The sequence below is a fragment of the Staurois parvus genome, unplaced genomic scaffold, assembly GCF_062004578.1.
Source record: "Staurois parvus isolate SC_StPar_1 unplaced genomic scaffold, SC_StPar_1.0 ptg000019l, whole genome shotgun sequence".
NCBI lineage: Eukaryota > Metazoa > Chordata > Amphibia > Anura > Ranidae > Staurois > Staurois parvus.
The window spans coordinates 33714849-33732364 of record NW_028317815.1 but is presented as its reverse complement, the minus strand read 5'-3'; the positions used below and the strand labels follow the sequence as shown (position 1 = coordinate 33732364).

Below are 17516 nucleotides of genomic sequence, written 5' to 3'. Positions count from 1 at the left end.
GTAATTGCCTATCCTAGCTATATATACAATGGGACTTGGTTCATATATTGCAAGTAATTCGTCCCAACTAGTCACATATGATGTGTTATTATTATTAGCATATTGACCTGCTAACATTTGAATTTCCTTGGTTAATTTTTCTCTTGCAAGCTGTTCTTGATGATTTTAATGAACACTTTGGTGTAATACAGGGGTTACTGTACATGTTTTTAGTCTTTCAGTAATGTAAAAATTAGTCTTCCAGGTGACTCTATGTATTTCATACAGCCAAATATAATATATGCCTATTGAATTGATACCATGCTTCTGTCTATGACTACCTGATGGTTACAACAGGTTACAGCTATTAAAATTCTTTTCGCGCCATCCACTCCCGATCCTAACTTTAAAAATGCATTATAAACGCATGTCAATAACGTTTGTCAATGCACAACTGAAATGCATGTTGATATGAAAATACACCTGCCTAAAGCTATAAAAAACTCATCTCTACGCACATGCATAGATCTAATTAGGCAATGAAACCAGTGGTGAAACCCATAGCCAGCATTATCATACGGCCTGCTACACTATAATTGCTGCTTGCTACAGAAGTAGCTTGTCACCCAGAAAGAGATCCTAAAAGAGAAATGTGTTTTGAAGTTAAAAAGGATAGTGTGTGGCCATTCAAAAAAGTGCAGATGCAGCAAAAAAAATACAAGAAATGCACACTAAATTAGGAATTACTGCAAAATATGATTTAGATAAGTAAATGTATAATCTAATATCTTGTCTAATGTATTAGTATGTAAGAGCCCATTCACCTGCAACCCTGTGTGCTGCAACACACACATTGTGCATTGATACGCATTATGGTAACTTAAACAGCCCGAATAAAATGGTATCAACACATGCAAAAATGGGGCAGGCTGCATTTTATTGCGGCACAATACACAGGACACCGTGCTTTGTGCTGTGCAGTTATGTTACAGCACACATGCATTTGGAGGTATGTTGGGGTGTCATTCCCAATGACTAGCACTGCAGCACATCAATACATGTAAGGTGCTTTGAAGCACTTTAATGCTTGCGTTATCACAACACAATAGTGTGTATGAGCCCTGAAAACATTGCCTGTACAAACTAACTAGAATGAACATATCTATTAGTGTTAATATAGCAGGCTAAAAGTAATTACCTACAGAATTGATCCTTGCCCTCTAATTTATATTGTATAGAAATGGCCCTCATCTCATGAATAGTGTATTTCCACCTTTGCAGCCAAATTGGAATAACATCTCCTTTATATTTCCTTAAAGGATAAGTTCACCTTTGAGAACATGTTACACATTCCACCTGTTTTTAGGGTAGAACATGTAACATGTTTCCACGGCTGCTGCAGCCTCTTGATACCCCCCTTTAAGTTCCCCGTACTAGCTGTCAGCTTTTGAAAACAGCACTGCCATGCGGGGCTCCCCCCCACACGGCCGCATTATTCATTCAAAGAGTTCTGTGAATGAATGAACTTCAAGTCCCGACAGCCTTTGCAGCTGTCGGCGTTTAGTCCTCAATGAACTAAAATGGCGTCATTGAGCGCTGTGGTAGTTCATTGAGTCTTCCTGTCCGACTGTATCTGCTTGCCTGTATGGGATGTAGGGGCAAGCAGATACACTGACAATTTGCAAGAGTCCACAATAGCCCCAGCGATCTGCTGATCGCTGGTGAAATGCTTTCCAGGTTTGGAAAAAAAAATAGTAAATGCATACTTTTTTTACAATGGGCATTTATATTTTTTTTTAATCGTGAACTTATTCTTTAATGTTCCTATTGACATAGCTCGTTTAATGCAAAGGAGGGGTCTGGGGAGTTAAAGGGTTAATGATATCATGGCCTAGGTGGTGCATTGTAAGGTAATGCATTTTTTAAAAAGAAATCCTAAAGTGTCCCTACAGTGTATTGTTCAATCTTTTTTAAAACATTTTTCAGTTCATTTCTCTATTCCTGACTATGCTCAACATGAATCCCATTCTATCTAATTGACCCTGTTCACACTTGTCACCTTACACTCTACTCCCAAAAAATGTAGGAATTTTTGACCCCGTAGACTTCAATGGATGAGCCTAAAAGTGCACGATACACACATTTATGTGCACAGTTTTGCACCCCAAGAACCCCCCTATATTTATAGTTAAGTGACAAATACCTGCTTTGCTAGTACCCAGTATGAGCTATATACATATATTTTTTGGGGGGCCGCATGATTTACAACAGAATTATTGTAAAGTCTTTTGACTTTCAGTTTTGTGAAAGTCAGTCATGTTAAATGCTCTATGGCGTAGTGAAATTTGTTTTGCTTTCGTGTCTCTGCTGACTGAATCTGATAAAACCAACAGGAAGTGTGGTTCATGAGTCTCAGAAAAAGAAAAAAGAGTTTCAAAAGTCAGTGAAAATATACAAAAATGCTTTGAAATACTAGTTTCAGAAAATGACCCAGCCTAATATGTTATATGGCTGAAATTATTTGCTTCATAAAAGATGCTTATGTGCATTCAGTGTTTCTGGACAGTATGTGCACACGTACTTTCAGAAAAGGAACGACCTACCACTGTACTGCTAGAGGTTGTATTGTTCCCAGAAACTCAGCCACTCAGCCAAAACAAACTTCAAAAATGTCTTTAAGAACAGCATTGAGTTTCCAAACTCAATGCATGCCTATTCAATAAGTGATACAGCAATGTGCACCCAATGAAAATGAATATTTCATCAGTCTAGCCTCAGTAAACTATAATCTAATTAGTCTTTTTGAGTTTCTGCATTTCACACAAAAGTGTTGCTTTTTGTACTGCATTATTGATTATCCCATACATTTAAAAGCATGTGTGTACTGTATGTGAGAGTGAGTGGAAAAATATCTTTTGTATAGTTTACGTTCTGAACACCCTATCATTTGTATGGTTATCTAAAGCGAGAAGTTGTGTGCAGTTAAACTGCTAAAAAGATAGTGATCTTGAAAAAAAAAAAAGAAAAAAAGGAGAAGTCCACATTACTCCTCCTTTCCTCAGCACCACTTGTAAGTCTCCCCATCTCCCTCTTGCCGGAGGGGTTTAGAGCTGCTGCTTATCTCAGCCCACTGCACGCCAGCTTCAATCTAAAAAATTCTGACAGGCACTGTCACTGGGAAAGAAACACAAGCATATCCAGGTTAAGTCAGAAAAAATGATTTATTTAATAGATAGATTTGTAATTTACTGGTGGGATTATGGCGTTTACGTGCTTTCCTTATTTAAAATAAATAGAAATTGTTGTAGCACTATGGTTTTTACATCACAGACCAACATTCACCAGCTAACAGCAATGGCAGACAATAGAACATCCAGTTATTGGCATCAGTAACTCTCTTTAAAGTAATAGGATATAAAGGTTCTACGCTACCAACAGATGAGAAGTTAAAACATATAATTTGTTCAGATCATGAGAGCAATCTTTACATCCCACCAGTTTCTTCCAGGTAGACTATCCATTGGGAATTGTTCACGGGAAGGAGAATTCCCAATAACTGGTGTTTCTTGCTTACTGGCTTGACTGTTCCAGATACATGTAGAGGTGAATGAGCTACTATGAATGCAAGATATGTCCTATTTAAGGGATCAGTTAATAAAAAATAAAACAAGGCCATAAAATGATTTTAAAATCTATATTTGACTGGGTACAGGAGGCAAAGGGAAGCAGGTACGTAAACAGGAATATGCTACTGTATAAAGTTAAAAAGTGATAGAGCTTTAGTAAATGTGCATATGTGCATACTGTTCAAATTTGCAAGCTTTAAAGGATCTATTTTGAGATGTCACTAGAGGTCAACAGCTTGCAGTGAAAACATTTATTTATTTTTTATTTAAGGTACTTATATAGCGCTGTCAATTTACGCAGTGCTTTACATACCGTATTTGCCGGCGTATAAGACGACTTTTTGACCCTTGAAAATCTTCTCAAAAGTCGGGGTCGTCTTATACGCCGGTACACATGTTTAGGGGGGCTGCGGCATTAAGTACAGGGGTTTGCAGGGGCTGATGTCTCTTACCTGGATCCAGTCCCACGACGATCCGGTCCAGGAAGCGCGGCGTCTCCTTCAGTTCGGCCACTGGATGTTCGTGCGGCTGCTCGGCTCCGCCTCCTCACCGGTGATTGGCCGCCAGAACTGTAGCTCAGGAAAGGCACACAGGCGGCCAATCACCGGCAAGGGGGCGGAGCCGAGCGGCCCCGTGAAAATTGAGTGCCGGAGCAGCAGGTAAGTGTTCTGTGTAGAGGTGCTGCTGCAACCACATATGCTGGCTGCAGCAGCACCATACGAGAACAGGGTCAGCAAGTCTCAGTGGGAGGAATAGTGCCCCATCATTGGTGTCACTGATACCAATGATGGGGCACTATTCCTCCCACTGACACCAACGATGGGGCACTATTCCTCCCCCCCACTGACACCAATGATGGGGCACTATTCCCCCCCCCCCACTGACACCAACGATGGGGCACTATTCCACCCCCCACTGACACCAATGATGGGGCACTATTCCACCCCTCACTGACACTAATGATGGGACACCATTCCTCCCACTGACATCAATGATGGGGCACTATTCCTCCCACTGACACCAATGATGGGGCACTATTCCTGCCACTGATACCAATGATGGGGCACCATTCCTGCCCCTGATACCAATGATGGGGCACCATTCCTGCCACTGATACCAATGATGGGGCACTATTCCTGCCACTGATACCAATGATGGGGCACTATTCCTCCCACTGACACCAATGATGGGGCACTGTTCCTCCCACTGACACCAATGATGGAGCACTATTCCTCCACTGATACCAATGATAGGGCACTATTCCTGCCACTAATACCAATGATGGGGCACTATTCCTCCCACTGACATCAATGATGGGGCACTATTCCTCCCACTGGTGTGCATTGGAAGAGGGGTAGTCTTATACGGCGAGTATAGCCCAAACACTACATTTTAGCAGGAAAAGTAGGGGGGTCGTCTTATACGCCCAGTCGTCTTATACGGTATATATTTTACATTCACATCAGTCCCTAACCCTCAAGGGGTGTACAATCTAAGGTCCCTAACTCACATTCATACATACACATACTAGGGACAATTTAGACAGGATCCAATTAACCTACCTGCATGTCTTTGGAGTGTGGGAGGAAAGCAGAGTACCTGGAGGAAACCCATGCAGGCACAGGGAGAACATGCAAACTCCAGGCAGGTGGTGCCATGGTTGGGATTTGAACTAACGACCCTAGTACTGCCAGGTGGAAGTGCTAACCACTAAGCCACTGTAGTAAGACCCTTTGACTAAGAAACTTCTACTAAGACCCTTCTACTAAGAACCTTCTACTAAGACCCTTACTAAGGTTATACTTTGTTTTTTTTAAATACTTTGTTAGCTGCCTAGGTTTAATTTTGAGGGAATCTTACTCTTTTTCAGTTCAGTTTTAGTTATAAGGAAAATTCCTTGTTTTGCAGACACCTGGGGAAGGACAATATAAAGGGAGATTTCAGGCAGCATTTTAAAATATATATATATTTTTTTAGGAACCATACTGATTTCAATCTGTCTATGGACAGGCTGTTTGTACTGAAGTTGATCTATCCATTGACTTCAATACAACCAGTCTGTCAGTTTTTTTTTCTTCTGATCACTGCTGGTGGCTATAGCAGTGATCATTGTGTTCTACTGGTGAGGAAGGCTCCCCACTGGCAGAACACAATAGCGCTGCTGGAGGGATTCCCTCATTAACACTGACTGTGTTGATGGGGAACTTGAGGAATTTTCTTTCTGTCAAACCTTGATCAAAGAAAAGAAAATTGCATAATGTATGGCATTCCTAACAGTTCTTTTTACATTAGCTTGGACTTCTCCCTTTAAAACAACATTTTTGGCAAAGGTGTACAGTTGGCTTTTAGCCAACCTAATTGGTGCTCACTGGAGCTTTCAATTTAATGTCCCGACAACATCAATAAAAAGTACAGTATATATTAAGGCTGAACATGTACCAATATGATTTTAGATTATGAAAGTAAACCTCATGTAAAGTAATGATGGCTGACCTGGTTGCCCTGCCTGCCAGTTCAGGAATTCTAGAATTTTCTAGAAAGACTAGCCTCTATGAAAGTATTTGATGGCCAGGTTTTATTTGGAGGGCATCTTACTATTTTTCAGTTCAGTTTTATGCATAGGCATAGAATAATTGAAACTTAAATACATCTTAAACTTGGGCTTCAAAATGGCACTGATTGGCCAGCAGTTCAGGCCTGGTAGAGTGTGGGTTGCGTGATTTATGTAATCGGCCTAATTTTTACTTACAGTCAAGGCCTGCTGGTAAATCACTGCTGAACATCATTATCTAATCTTTATTTATATTTTTTACATTGTCTATGAAAAATTTGCATAGAGTAAACTTGGGATTTTCTTGTAAATTGTGATTCAGATGCTTGCCATATGTCTTACAAAATCATGGTGATGGAATACTTCTGGACACTGTCAGCAAGGCTAACATTCCACTGCAAAATATAAAACAGAAATCCTACTGTTTTATCGATAGAACACATTCCAAATGTCATAATGATTTTAAGTACTATAAATTATATTATTATGATTATCCCTTTTTCTTTTGTGAGAGATATAATCCTGTGAGTCACAGGCTGGACTAAAACAGCAACCCAGTAAATACTGTCTACATAATGGAGATATATTAGCAGCAACCCCTTTCATACCAGTAAAGTGTAACCATAATTCTATAAATGCACACATGTATCAGTATAAACTACATTACTACTTTATAATAATATCCTTCTGGGTCCTTGATCCCAGAGGCTTGATAGAGCTTTGGATGGAAGAAGCCCCTATTCCTGTGTCCACACATTACCAGGTAGCCAGACCTTATTGATTACTCTTAGCTGTTCACAGACCTTTTTATATGTGAGCTGACTGAGGGTCAGGGCTTTGTCTCACAATCTTTCTGCTTCAGGAGCCTGCTGCTCGGTGGAAAGACTATCCATTATTAGAGCTCTGAAAGTTCCAACAGTTGCCTGCCTGTTTGATTTGGGGAATCCATTATGATATATGTTAGTCAGTCAGACCAGCTCTTCTGGATAATGTTATAACTCACATATTGCTGATCCAGGTCTGCAAATGGTAAACAACATATTTTATCAATATAATTAATATATTTGTTCCATGACAAACAAATATGTGAAAAAATGAAATATGTCATAGCATTTATTCAGATTTCAGTTAAGTGCTGGTTAAAACATTTTACAGAGGCATATTTCCTCCACAATTTGTCTGCAGCCTATGCTCTGCTTCAGTGCTTCTGAAACATTCTCATTCAACTTCACTATCTACATAAATGCCTTGTCAGAAAATCACTGATCTCCTTGTAGGCCATGATTGTTTTTATAAAGTAGTCATTGAGGCTGGAAAAGGTGATGAAGTATAGTAGGTGTTAAAATAAAATATAAAATTAAGTAAATGCATAGGTTGCCATTCCAAACTACTTATGGATAATTCTAGCTGGCTGGCTGTCTTGATTATCCTATTATTTCAAAATGTTTCTCGTTTTACCATCAGCATATTCTTACCTTCTTTTTTGCTCCCATGCCTCTCTGTTCATCTGTTGGGAATGAAGGGAAGTCCGGTAATACCGAAATAACTGGAGTTATAGCTTACACAGGTATGATTTCCTTTGTAATGCTGATAGACCCAACACTGTCACATGGACAAATCACATGTTCCTTCATATCAGGTACCAGGTATTTGTTTTGACTCCAGGCACTGAGCAGAGTGGCAGGAGAGTAAAGTAAAGGTAACTACATGCTTCTGGGAATAGGGGGTTAAAACAAACCTGTTGCTTTGCCCTGAATAGACAAAGCATAGGTTTTATTTTAGGTTGTCTGAAACATAAAAAGTGTAGAGATGCTATGCTATAAGATACATCTAGACATTTTAATTATTCCAAAGGAGTACCCTGAAAAATTTAGCTTTTGTCCAAAAGAACCTTCTAAAAAATAGCAGGATACTTACTGGTATGTCATGGTTCCCAGGTACTCCCGGTATGTGACCTCATAACAGTGTGAGATCTAAGGCACTGAAACAATAAAATAATATCAGATGCATTCCGCTTTGCTCCTCGTAAAGTATTTTCCCCTATCTTTGTAAGCAAGCCAGGAGTGGTGAAACGCATCAAGGAAGGTTGGTTTTTGGATAGAGACATTGCTGTATGTAGTCAATTTATTGCTTATTTAAAAAAATACTTTAAGGAGTGCTAAGTGGAGTGTGGCTGATATTCTTTCATATTTTCAATGAAGAGTGGAGACAGACTATAATGGCCAGGACCAAATTTGTCCATGTACAAGAGAGACCAGTCTTGATTAGAAGAATCAGCTTCAGGGGACCACAGACAATTATAGTAAATGGTTCTTTGACCTCCGTCTGCCTTTTTTGTGCACATCTTCTAGAGTTCAGTTTAGCTTTAAATCTCTGTGTTTGTGGTATATATTAACTCTACAATTTCCTTTATAACACATTTGTGCTAGCAACTTAGTATGTACCATATTTATTAAACATACATGTTGGTAGGTATGATAGATAGTGTCTAAGTATCCTCTTATCTTATGGCATTTCTGCTTTAAAAAAATATATCAACTTGCGTATATACAATGAATTTTGAAGTTTGTCCTCTCCATTTTATTGATGCATGCAAAAAGATGTGAAAAGCAGCTCAGCCACCTGGGGTAGATAAAGTAAGCAGTACTATGACAGGACAACCATTTTTTATACTGGCCTTGAATTTCTAACCATCGCTGTCATTCTGAGGTCAGTTGAAGAGTATTCTTGCCAGTAAGTTACATCATGCTGCAAAGCCATAAGAGTTTCTTTTTGTAGTTCTGCTTAATGCAAGAAAGGAAGAATGTGTTTGTTGTGAGCAGTGTGAGCAAGTTTCTGAGGCTTGTAATGAATGGCCCCAGTGTTACCAATGACAAAGTGTCATCCTTAGATAGTTTACTGATCGCAGTCCATATCTAGAAAATGTATTTGCAGATAGTTATTAATCATGCATGTTGTACCATTTCTGCAATTATAGTAGTTTTACAGCTTCATTTTGAAAACAGATGCATATAATAATAATTATAGTTTGGTTGGATGTACATTTGGTTAAATGGCCTTTTCACACAAAATGTCCTCTTTAACAGATCAGTTGGCAGCCATCAAATATTGCACATGAGCACAACTGCTTTATGCAAATCATCTGAGATCTCATGCTTTAGCAGCACTGGAAATGAACGGACCTTTAACTAACCAGGGAAAATCTATCCGGGCAATAACAAATCAACTTGCTACCAAGGGAGCAATGTGTACAGAGCTGCATTAGCTAATGTTCGTCTTCCACTTTCTTTTCAGAGTCGCAGAGAGGAAATCGAGTCTATTCTACTTTATATACCCATGCAGTCTAAGTTTTCCCTTGACTAGAATAATTTTGCTGAGTACAATCCTTCAGGGATCTAATCTAGTTTACTATTACACTTTTACTACTTCCCATACAGATATAATGATGCTCACTATCCTCGACAATTTGGATAATTGTTAAGAAGAAAAAAAAAAGTAGAAAAAAAAATCTCATCATTGCTTCATCCTCCTAGAAAGGAATTGTTTCCTGGGGGAGATATCTGGCTCCTCTCTATGCAATTTAGATTGTTTGATAAACAAAGGGAACTATCCGTTGTTAAAATCTTCCATAAAAAGAATTAATGATAATAAAAGGATCTTTTGTTTGGCTGACGAACTTTGCAAGAAAAGATGTCTAATAAATGTTACAGTGTTTTAATGTATTCCTTGTAATGGGGGGAAACATGAATAGAACATGTCAAGATTTCAGAATCATAAGCTAGACCGATACCACTAAAAACAATTTGTTCCCTTAACATACCTGCAAACTATCTATAGGTCAACAATGTGCCCATTATAAAGCCATTTTATATTGCCGGAGAATGGAGATAAATAAAATTGCTTGCTTTGTTAAATTTAAACCTTCATCTATCGGTTGCTAGGAGACAGGAAAACATTTAACATTTCACTGATGCACATTCCTCAGTGGTACTGCTAAACTCAGACTAAGTCTCTCTCTGCCATTATTCCACCTGTATGCCATGAAAGTTTAAGGGTTAAACAAGGATGGATTCCTGTCCAAAGAGAGACAATTTGAAGAAAGCGGGTTTACCATGACACTGGCTACAAGGTGATCTGTTACAGAGAGACAAACATTGCTCATAGATATTAGCTAAACACATAGCTACAATTTTGGCAAAATCATGTATCTACAGTATATGAAATGAAAGTCATACCAAGACATACACAGCAATGGCCATTGATGACCTCCATCCTAAAGTGTCAGTAGCTTGGCTACCATGCTAATCTGTCAATGCATTCGGAATGACTGACCTGCAAGAAACATGGAGCAAGTCAGAACTCTTGACTTGCACCATTGTTCTGGGTCAGTGAAAGGTTAGCCTGACAGCCAGGCAGCTACCATTTTCAGAAGAGGTCAGCAATGGAACCTTTATATTTCTCTCATTTAAGGGAACCCATACTGACAGAAAAATTCAGTATGTCCATTACTTTGTTTTGTTATGTTATCTAAACATTAAGGTCTTGTGTAAATGGTTTTTGGGCTTGTGTCCATGGCAGAAGTTTCAAGTATAACTAAAGGCAAGACTTTTTAAAATAGTTTTGGATAGAGTGCAGAGGGATTAGAATGTTTATCAGTATTTATTGCTGTCTGTGCCCCTCATTAGGGAGATTCACCCCCTCTATTTGTCCTGTTTTACATTATCATTGAAAGTGAAAGTATAATAAAATCCCAAATAATGGGTTGTCCCTAGAAGGGGAAATCATCCAATGGGGACACTAGTTCTGGTGACCTGGGGGTCCCCAGGGAATTCACTTAATTTTCAGGTATTTCCTCCCACTTCCTGTTTGGCTATTGGATAGGAAGTGAAGGGAAATCTCCATAATGGGACACAGATGGTGGAAAAAAAATCTGACAGTGGTTATTACCCTTCCTTTTTTTATCCGGAAAGAAAAAATAAGTTTTGCCTATAGTTCTACTTAAACATCACTTTGAGATGCTTCTGAGATCATTAAGAATTCATTAATAGGTGCATTTGAGCTCCTTCTGACCTGCAGTTGATCTGCTATAAGCTGCTTTTGCATTTTCATTTGTATGAGAATGCAAAACCCATCGTGACTTAAACAAAAGTTCATTTACTCAGGCCTAACCTGTATCTTTAAAGATGAGGATTGTGAAGTATCCATGACTAAGTGCATCTCTTCTGTCTTGCAGGATATGCAATACGTATTTGTGTAGTTCATAAGTATTAATGTTGCTTATATTTAATTATCTGAACTTCATCAGCAGTAATGTGTGCAGAGCCCTAAAAGTAGATCCTATGCCAGTCTCTTTTATGTCTGCTTGCCTGATCCCTGGGATTTCAGTAGTTTTCAATGACAACAATGCAGTGTACTGGGCAACGAACAATAGGTAACCTTGAGACACTAGTGCTAACATATTTGTTGACAAGGTAAGCCAGTTCTTCATATTTCTCATTAAATCATTTCTGATAAATTGAAAATAAATGAATAGGAGCCATCTACAGCCTTATTAAATAAAGAGCTATTTTTTTAAAGCTCAAACCCATAGCAGCCAGCCAAGATTCACTCTGCTGAAATCAAATGAATTCTGATTGGTTGTTATGGGCTACTGCACTAAGAAAATAATTATTTATTGAACAAGGGCACACATTTCTTTGGATACAAGCTTCTTGATGTACCTTTTTTCATTGTGCTATATTTTGTGTTATGAACAAATTCACAGCATCACAAAATATCAATGAATAAATGGAAAACCCTTGAATATTGAAAAAAAGTATCTGCTCTACTTTGAGTTGATATCACAGGTGATTGATCTGCTGGTGTTTACAAAGGCTGAAGCTAGTAGAATTATTACCAAACAGTAAGGTGCTATTCAATTTCTAATATTAGACTTTCTTTGGCGAAGTGTTTTGCCATTCTAACCGGGTCATGTTCACAACCAACTACAAAGAGTTAAACAAAATACATGATGATTTCCATTGATTGCACCAACTGAAATGTACAACAATGCTTTGATATCGTTTTACATAAGCCTCAGCCAAAGGCTGCCCGCTGCAAAAGTCTAGAGTTACAAACCCTTTTTAACACAGATGCAGTAAAACAGCACTTTTGTAAATCCATTCATGTGAGAGTTACAGGATGGTAATTATTTGAAAAGGGGGGAAAAAATTGGATGCTTTGAAACTGGATGGTGAAAAAATTTTGTTTGATGTAAAAGGAATGTGAGTGGTGACAGTAAGATCAATGGCAGTATTTTCACTCAGTGAAGCATGAGAACCTGTGATAAGCGCAGTTAGTCTGAGGAATAGTGATGGACATCGCCCTTTTACAGCTGGCATTTGGTCTCCAATATTAATCTTAACTATCACTGCCAACAAAGTATTTTGAAGCTACATCTGGGTTCAGCTGGCTTTATACTTGATAGGCCAGCAGTAAATGAACGTGCGCCAAAATGTAAAGAGTTAAACTGTCATCTTCCACATTTGCATTATTGCATTTGCTGCATTGCTGAAATCCATTATAATCCTGTACTGTCAATCACAAACTAATCCATCATATTCTTCATCGTTCTCCCTCTGGCAAAGAACTGTATAGAACAGCTGTCCCCAAACAGCAATTTAACTGTTTTAATGGTCTTGTAGATGTAAAGATTGTATTTTTAGAAATACAAAACATTGACATTCACTCACCATTACATGTATTATTATTATTATTATTACAAAGTAGCAAGTCACTGAAAACTTTTATCTCACTAAAAAAAATCTAATAATTCTACAGACTGATATCAGAAATGGAGACAAATGAATACCATGGGTCAAAATGATAGACCAAAAATGTAAAAAAATAAATAAATCTGCTAGTTTAAGAGCCTTGGGCTTGTATCAATGGCGTCAGTTTGGCATCCGCTTGAGACACTTCTGACATTCAATGTTCATCGACAGGTGCATTTTACTGCAGTTGACCTATACCTGACCTGTGTTTGACCTGCTTCAAGCTGTCTGCATTTCTATAGACTGGTATGGGAATGCAAAACCTACTTGAATTGAACAAAAGCCAAGTGACACAGGCCTTTAGCAAAGACTAATTTGCCCATAGAGTATGGATACCCATACACTGGATGAACTTTTTATTCAGTATGGGTGTTGTTTTAGATGACTGTGATTGTGCAAACATTAAATCACAACATTAGAGACTAATGGGGGTACACACTATACTTTTTTAGCCCACTGGGCTGCACAAAAAAAAAACCAGACAGATCAGTATACTAACAGAAGCATTGTTAGTACAGCGATCTCCCCCTCTGAGCTATTGTGTTCTGATGGGGACCGCCCCCCACCCCCAGCCAGGACACACTGATCAGCACATGCAGCATGCCTGCTGGACAGATGCTGGACATTAGGCCGGCTTCTGTGGGCAACAATATAAAGAAAGGAGAGCGCACAGCCACCCTAGTGTAATCCAGTTTATTGAAAACAGCAATAAATATCTTCACCATATGCACTCACATAATCCATAGGAAAAACAAGCGTGTCTGCACCCACACCAACCCTCCTGATGGCCAATGCACAATCCAAGCAATGTGATATCTTCAGAAACTCCTTGTGTCACCAGCTGACAGCTAGGAAGCCGCTGAAGCCAGTCGGCGGTGTGTGGATGGTACTGCGCATCTGCCCAAACCGCAGTTGATGACACAAGGAGGATCTGAAGATATCACATTGCTCGGATCGTGCAGCAGTCATCAGGAGGGTTGGTGTGGACACAGACATGCTCATTTTTCATATGGAATATGTGAGTGCATATGGTGAAGATTTTTATTGCTATTTTTAATAAACTGGATTACAGGTGGCTGTGCACTCTCCTTTCTTTATATTGTTACAGATCCCTTTCCATTTCCAAATGGAGGTATTGAAGAGCAGCAGCACCTAGCCATCCTATCATTAGCCACTGATCTAGTGTACACCATAAAGGCTTTTTGAGACCAGCGCACATGCTGGTATTTTCATGTGGACTTTTATGCATGTGGACTTTTTTGTTTAGTGTGGCTTCTGTCGGCAGGCTGCTGCACACACTGGCCAAATGTTGGCCGGGTTCTGTTGAATCAGCTAATATCAGCTGATATTTGGCCAGTGTGTACCAGCCTTAACACATCAAGGTTGATTAACGAAAGCCATTATTCACTTTGCAAAGGAAGCTTCCCTTAACTTAGTGAATGTGGAAAAAAAATTCAGCTGCAATAGAATATCCAATCAATAGCAAGGAAAAAATTGTATTTTTGTTTGCACATGATTGGATTATGGAAGTCAGCAGAACGTCACCTGAATTAAGCTAAGGGAAACATCTCTTGCAAAGTTTAGACTCCCCTGCAACAGCCTATTTTTATTTAGTATACAAGCCTATTACATGATCATTTCTACCATCAACGTCCAATCGACCCCTGAAATTTGCATACAAAGTATAAGTACATTAGTTATATAAAGGAACCCTTATTTAATCCAGATTTGTGGATATCTGGCAAAATAGTGGAACAATTCACTTAATGAAAATCATCCTATCCCTATACAGTAAAGCAGTCACTGCCTGCAAGCGGACTAGATATACATTGCTGCGTGTTGTCATCCTCGACAGCTCTACAGAAAACAGTTTATACACTTAGTAGAAAGTGATCCGTGCAAAAAAAACCCTAAAAGCCAACAGGGCCCTGGTCACTGACACACTGTCGGATTGAAGCTTATCCGCTGTCATGAAAAGGACCTGCTCCGTTAAGTGACGTCACTGCTCAGCACTACTTCTCTCTGCTGGAGATATTATGGTCACTTACTTTTCCAGTGACCATTGTGAATGGAAGTGAGCAAAATCTCTCCACTAGGGGCACTAACAGCATGGTCTTTAGTCCCTACCTAAATCCTAAATCTTCCTAGTGGGGAAACCTAATTATTCTACCTTGTATGGATAATGTGTACAATCTCCATTGTCTACACAGGGGATAGTTATGTGTTAAGGTGTTCTTTACTATTACAGACATATTTGAAAATATATAAGCTTAGGTGAGCTGTAGAATTTACACATATTTGGTGCCGACAATTCCATGTGAAAGTGACTGCACCAAGCTGTGATCACTGAGAATTATTTCACCTACAAATTGCATCCCACAAGCTATTTGCTTCCTGTGTAGACCTTACAAAACTGACCTGCCACGTGCCATTTAGTCTTTGCCAGTACATGTCAAATTACATTGTAAACACCTGTAATGTGCTATAGTCGTATGTCTTAATAACAGGTCAAATCTTAGTGTGTCTCAATAGCAGATCAAATCTTAGAGTACGTCCATAAGTTTAGTGTTGTATTGCATATGCATGGCAGAGCTCATGTTCACACCCTATGGAGCTGATTTACTAAAACTGGAGAGTGATATCTTGTGTATCTCTGTATAGAAACCAATCAGCTTCCATGTTTTATTATCAAAGCTTAATTGAACAAGCTGAAGTTAGAAGCTGATTAGCTACCATGCACAGCTGCACCAGATTTTGCACTCTTCAGTTTTAGTAAATCAACCCTTTACCCATATCTTCCCACTCTCTGATACCCCATGCACTTGCCTGTCTGTATTATTTTAGTCTGCATTGTATAGTATATACAAAATAACCAATGGGGAATATGGTTTGTATTGAACTGTAAAATGAGAATCTCCCATGCTTCCATTCAACCTAAATCCTACTATTCACTTGAACCGTTGACTTCAATCAAATGTTGCAGCATTCGATGTAAGAAATTTACAAAGGTCTGCAAATGCCTAGCTAAACCAAGTTAAAAGCTTTTCAGGTTATTAAAGGTACTGTTTAACCAAAAGACATATAATGAGCATATTTAAAAGCCTTTGCATATCTAGGCATATTCACCTGCATTTACTGGTCTTTGGCCTTGTTTATTGTGGAGTTATAAAACTCCTCAGCAGCAAATGTAGGAAGTGAATGCAAAAGAGGATTGTAATTCTAAAATCGTCATTGGCGGGGCATAAAAAGTAGCAATGGTAAATGAGCGGGAGTGTGTGTGGCTGGTTCTGTACAGAAAAATGAATCAATGGAGAATCATTGATCAAATAAATTCTGCAGACATGTGAGGGCTGAATGCATTTTATAACTATCGCAAATGATCTAATGATTGTTGATTGGTGAACCTATTCTTTGCAGCTTAATAATATAACACATATGGACTGATTCCTTAAAGGTGTAATTTTGAACCTAGCCTTTGCTGTCCCCTTAAATAGATTTAAAGAACATTTTCTAATTTTTAAATTCTCCTGAGCTTGATTCAAAGCAAACACACGTAAGGATAAAATTACTCTTTTAATAAATGTATTCCATCTATAGGATATGTTATATTTCAATTTTATTTCTAGAGAGAGTTCACAAGCTGTTAACCTGTTCTGTGTCTACCATGCATGAACAGCTGCTGAACCATGCAAACATTGCGTTGTCATGAAATTAGGGATTCCAGTGAACAATTTACATTCCATGCACCCAGACATGCATGCATTGTTTTCACAATGGTCACCAATGGCTAGGTTTGCCAGGCAGTTCACTCTGGCACCTTTCACCTGCCATATCCTAATAAAAGTACATAAAAAACAAGTTTAAGAGACCTTAAATAACTATTGTCAAGGTTTCTTACTGTTATTATTTTTTTTAATTGATGGAAGTAATATTAGATCCAGACAAAGCTCACCTCAGAAAACCTATGTAGACAGAGGGAAAAAAAAAATCTCTATTATTTTTGATTACAGAAGCAGGAAGGCTAATATAACTATTGTTATCTGTTGCACACTCTGCATAAAGTAAATTTGTTGCTGCATAAAATGTAATCTTTATAGTAGAACAAAATTATGGGGCACAAAATAGTGATTCATTTAAAATTGCTAAAAAAGATCATAACCTTGAATGTGTGCTGGCCGAATAATTGCATTAAGAAATACATTCACTCCAGAATCAAAACACAAAACGAGCTGGTATTGATTGTAATCAAGGGTTCTCTACTAGTTTATTGGTTGTCTGGCCTTGAAAGCTCAAGTGCTGCAACATCTATGTTTTACATTACTGTTGCTTCAATAAAGGTATCCATTGCTGTAAACAGTCCTTTTTACTAATCAAGTTATTTGTGAAATACTCGGCAACCTTTTATTATCCATTTAACTCACTGGGACTGGATGTTGTCCTATAGAATGCTATTGTGACATCACAATAATGTTATTATGTAGTTACTAAACCAATGTCACACTCTTATTGGTAAAAAAAATTCTAAAGTTTGACATCCAGGGGGTTATT

The 17516-nt window shown here is 38.5% G+C and overlaps 1 protein-coding gene across 27 annotated transcripts in view; it reads left to right on the top strand.

Moving 5' to 3' along the window:
- Positions 1-17516, top strand: part of CELF2 (CUGBP Elav-like family member 2) — a 639281-nt gene that overhangs the window by 223390 nt on the left and 398375 nt on the right. The window lies entirely within an intron of this gene.